Below are 5,048 nucleotides of genomic sequence, written 5' to 3' on the forward strand. Positions count from 1 at the left end.
GGTTACGAAGTTCTGCAGATGCCAACAAAAATTATGATACTATATTAAAAAAAGAGATCAATAAAGTGACATGAACAGTTTCGAAAAACTCTTACTTAACTCTTTCTAAGAAACTTGATTATATAGTTCTAGTAGATTACAGCTGGGACAATGCCAGCCATTGTAGATCCAAGAAAGGAGAAAATCTCTCAAAATTAAACTGAAATTAATGTGGCCAAAACTCAGTTGAATGTCCAAATAAAACTCCTCTGTAACTGCATTGGATGCCAATAAATGGGTCAACTTTAAACCAAGGAACTTGAAATATAACACAAGCCAAGTGCTAGTTTACTATATTTCATGGCAAGAGGGATTCTTTTTTCCAACTGAGGACATTAGAGGACACTTTTCTATGTTAAAAAAGTTGTTGTCTGATTTTTGCCTTTTTATAAGCTATTTGCTTTATTATTGACTTTTCAGTGAGACAAAAAAGGCCGATATAAAGATCTCAGTCCAAATTCTCCTAAAATAGGGATAGTTATTCTGGATTTACACCAGTGTAACTGAGAAAGGGATTTGGTTCTTCATATGAAATTTACTGTGAGTGCTCAACATTGCCCTCCTTTTGATTTTTGCCTTTTTTACTATGGAAATAGGTTGGTGATATATGAGAATTTACCACTACACTTGAAACCTCTCCGCATCCATTTTCAACCCTTAACTATGCCATTGCAACCCTATCAAGGTAGGTGTGTGGTTGTATGTAAGCAAAGGTAGTGCTAGCCCATTGGGGGACCTAAGTAGGAATATTTGGCCCCTACACAAACACACACACATAAAACATACTGAAAAAGTGAATTGGGTGTCCCCTTGAGCTACTTGGGACCATAAGCAGTAGCTTAATCTACTTATGCCTAGCTCTGAATCTGTATGTAGGCAACATTTTATAGAATTAATGCCAGTAAAATATTTGGTTTTTTAATACAGACATGAGTCTAATATAAAATAATTTTAAAATAGAAAAAGCTTTTAATTGTGCATGTGCCTTAAGTACCTCCTGCATAGCATCTCCTTTTCTTAGGTCTTTGACCATTGACAAAAAAAAAAATCTGAGAAAGATTTCTCCCTGGTGTCATTCCACTGATATGCCAGGGATAAATTTGCGCCCTTCTGTCTATTTCATTGTATTTCCTTTCCAAGACCTTTGAGACATGTCTTCTGTGAGTCATGTTCAAAGTTGGAAGGTGGCCCACTATCCTAAGGGCTCTACTGAGCATTCAGTTTAGTCAGCAGAAAGGAGAGGGCACTCCAGGGCTGATTGATGAGAGCTGTCCTGTATGTGAGCAGCCTGCAGAGAGTCTCCCATACAGCTTCATGAAAAAAGTTTTAAAAAATGCAGAACTTTGGAGGAAGGGTCTGGTTGCCTACAGTCAGACAGAAAAGGGCTGTTTGTGCAGTGCTGGAACTCAGCTGGCAGGAATAGGGAAGGGTGCTGCTTTCAGTGAGCCTCACCTCTGTACTATGGTGGCCTCTTGAGTTACCGGGGTTCAACCCTGGCAGAATCCCAGCACTGTCTAGTGTGCCAGTAGAGAAACTTAGTTTAAAAATAAAATGAGGAGTTTTGTCAGCAGTGTGCATGTGGTAGGCTAGTAGATTTTGATTTAAAAAAAATGTATAATCTCAATTGGTATAATTGGCTGAGGATTTGTGTAACTAACATTAATAGTGCTAACTAAACATAGGTATTGGGAGGTCTGAAAGAGAGTGGAAGGGGAAGATGAGAGGAATTGATCTGAAGGGTTTTCAAAAGGGGAGTGAGGTGAACAAGGAAGAGAAGAAATAAGTTTGACAGAGAAACTACTAGGGACGCAAGGTGAGTGAGGTAATATCTCGTTGTATTACTTCACCCACCTTGTCTCTCTAATAACCTGGGACGGACATGGCGAGAATAACACTGCACACAGAGAAACTACTGTCATTTATGTCTCAGAATGCTTAAAAAAGGGGAGGATGGAGGGAATAAGCAGCCATATGGAAATGCAGAAAAAGAAGAGGAAGAGTATTGGGCACAGAAAAGAGAGGAAAGATGAATACTTTTAGTAAAATGAAATGCAAATGTACATTGAATAGATATAGTAGAAAAACTGACTAACATAAGCAAACCTAGAAGAAGGCAGAGAATAAGTTATACCACAATGTACCTGGTCTGCAACTGACTTGTTGTGTAACCATGGACAAAACACCTACATGCTCTATGGCTTAGTTTACCCATCTATAATATGGTGTTGATAAAAAGAAGAGTGAATTTCAATGGAGGAAAGAAAAAGGGGAGAAAGAAAGAACATACTATCTTTTAAAAATTGTGCCACTGAAGTTTGATACTGAAAGCCGCATGTGCACTAAAAGCACTCAGAAATACATCTGCAGAGGTCAAGATTCATGATTGTGTAAGAAGGTGGGGGTTGAGGGTGGTTTAGGAGACCCAACTAGAGTTGGGAAGTGGGTCAGGGGCCCTAGGTTCCTATGTATGAAGTCCCCTGCTTCAATAGGGAAAGGCTGATATTTTTATTTAAATTAAAATGCTTTCATATATGTTTCTTGTGATGATGATGTGATATTTGTACATATGTATTTGTTTGCATCTGACGGGAAATATGCCAAAGTGTTGGAGGCCCTGTGATTTTATTAATTTATTATTAGAACAAAACTTACCATCGAATCTCAGATAAATATCAATTGGCTTCCATGTTTCAATATAAAACGCTTGCTTTTAAATGTCTTAAAGTCTTCTGCAAGCAATTGCATTTGGTATTTCAGAATTTGCCTGGGGAAAGTCCTGGATCCTGCACTTAAAAAATGTCCCTACTCTCCCTTAAACGAAATTCTCTCTGCTGGTTAGTCTAATTGTTTTCATGCATGTCAGATCTAACAGTGTTTTATATAATGTATGCCTGTGTAATAAAATAGGGTGCGAAAGTGGTTTCTCATATTTCTGTCTCTTCCTCATTCTCAGGAATTGTCCTTTGCAACGTTGTGTTTAAGGAATCTTCAGAGATGAAAACCTTTGGGTTTGTTGTTTGCATTATCAACTGAAATGGAAACCCCAAATCAGGGTAATTATTCCAGAATAAAGAAGTGTCCACAGGGAGCCAGCATAGCTCTAGCAAAATAGTTATTCTGCTAGAGCTGTGCTGGTCAATTTTCCCATCTAGAGAAGCTCTAAAAGTGGAGTGCTCAAGAAGAGATGAAAGGCTTGATTCTTGCAAACCCTTTGTGCAGACCTAGCATCTATCCTAAATACACTAGCCAGCAAAGACTTCTTGGGGGTGCTTATGACTTCATGTTCCTGAGCATTGTCATCCATAATAGGGAGATGCAACTACATACTCTCATTTGTGGGACAGCCATTTGCTCCTATGTTGTGTACATAAAAGTCCCACAGCTTTCCAATTTCTGGACCTATGCTGATCTCATTGATGTCCCATGGATTTGGAACTGAGACATAATGTAAAAGGGAAAACTTTGTTATCTGGTGCTGCTCTTTAAGTTATGCAAAACGGGGATGCTGTCATTCTTAAAATCATATAGGTCTCCAAAATGCACACTGTCCACACAGAAGTGGAGGTATCCTTAAAAGTAGATGGGACTATCTGTCCAAAGCATTCTGATCCTGGAATTTCATTAAGCCCATTGTAGAGTTAAAGGTGAAATTTGCATTGTGGTTAGGATTCTGAACAATCCCTAAATTCAGGTGTATATATTCTGGTGTGTACAGATCATCTGTGGTTTTGGTTCTACCCCATCTCTATATAAAAACCTCATTTTCCTCAAAATGTAGTGAAGACTTTTCTCTCTTCCCCTGTAAAAAAAAAAAAAAAAAAAGAAAAGAAAAAAAAGGGTAAGTGTAATCACTTTTGTAATGTTTAGATAGTTATGGTAATGCTCTTTCTCTTGTGGCAGTGTTCTATGAAAAATGCAGTCAGTTCTACCAGGTACATGAACTCTATAATCTGTGCTTCAGTCAGCTCTCCCAGCTTCATTTTTCACTGCATGCCTGGTAAGCATTAGCAGTCAAGCTAATAACGTTTCTCCATTGGCCCAAAGAGAGATGAATTTCTATTACTTTTCTAACACAAAACATGCTATTTAATCCCAGGCATTTAGAAATGCTCTCAGCCTCTTACCTGGTGCCAAGTTGCTGGGATGCTGCCAGAGGACTCCAAAAGTAGTGCTGCCAATGTGCTAGCCCATGACACAGAAACGTTGGCTGTCACTAGCTAATCTTTCCCAATCTTGCAAGAACTAGCATCGATCAACTGGATACCTGCTAGCACATAGAGAAGAGGGTGCAACAGGCAGAATCACCAGCATTTGTTTGCTGCTCGTGCCTTCATAACATGACCCATTTTCTTCTGCTGCTGCCACTTGGTGCCTCCTGCTTGAGATGGTGAAACGATTGCCTCTGATACAAGCTGCTGTCCCTTCTGAACCCTGCCACTGACATGCTGCTGCTGCCATTGCTGCTCCTTACTTCCGGTGCTGCAACGAGCCGACAAGCATAGGCTGCTTCAGATGCCCCATTTGTAGGATCTCTTACAACCCTGGATGTCTAAGATCCTTCCAATGAGATGGATGACCTTGTGGTTCTCCAGGCTGAGGCTGTTTCTGCTGCTGCAGCATTGCCATGCCACCTTGCTTTTTTCTACAGTGTGTGTATTAGCATACAACACAGAGATCAAGAAACCTCTCTTGTCAGCTCAATTCTCTCCACTCCCAGATGATCCAGCAGAAATTTTCTCAGGGCTTGAAGCCTATGCCAGAAGATCCTGGACATCCTCATAGGGTACCAACATGAGGGGAAGTGGACTTTATGTATGAGTATTGGCTCTCCATGGAGGCTGATATACCGATTTCTCTTCTTGATGAGGCTGTAACACATTGGATCTACCTTTCTGTGCCAAGTGGTACACCCCAGTGGACCCTTTCTTGTACAATGACAGTAGCACCTAAAAATCTTCCCTCTTTTGACAGTAGGCTGCATGTCAGAGGATGAGCTGGGTCTTTAAGGA

Source organism: Gopherus flavomarginatus, chromosome 3 (assembly GCF_025201925.1).
Source record: "Gopherus flavomarginatus isolate rGopFla2 chromosome 3, rGopFla2.mat.asm, whole genome shotgun sequence".
NCBI lineage: Eukaryota > Metazoa > Chordata > Testudines > Testudinidae > Gopherus > Gopherus flavomarginatus.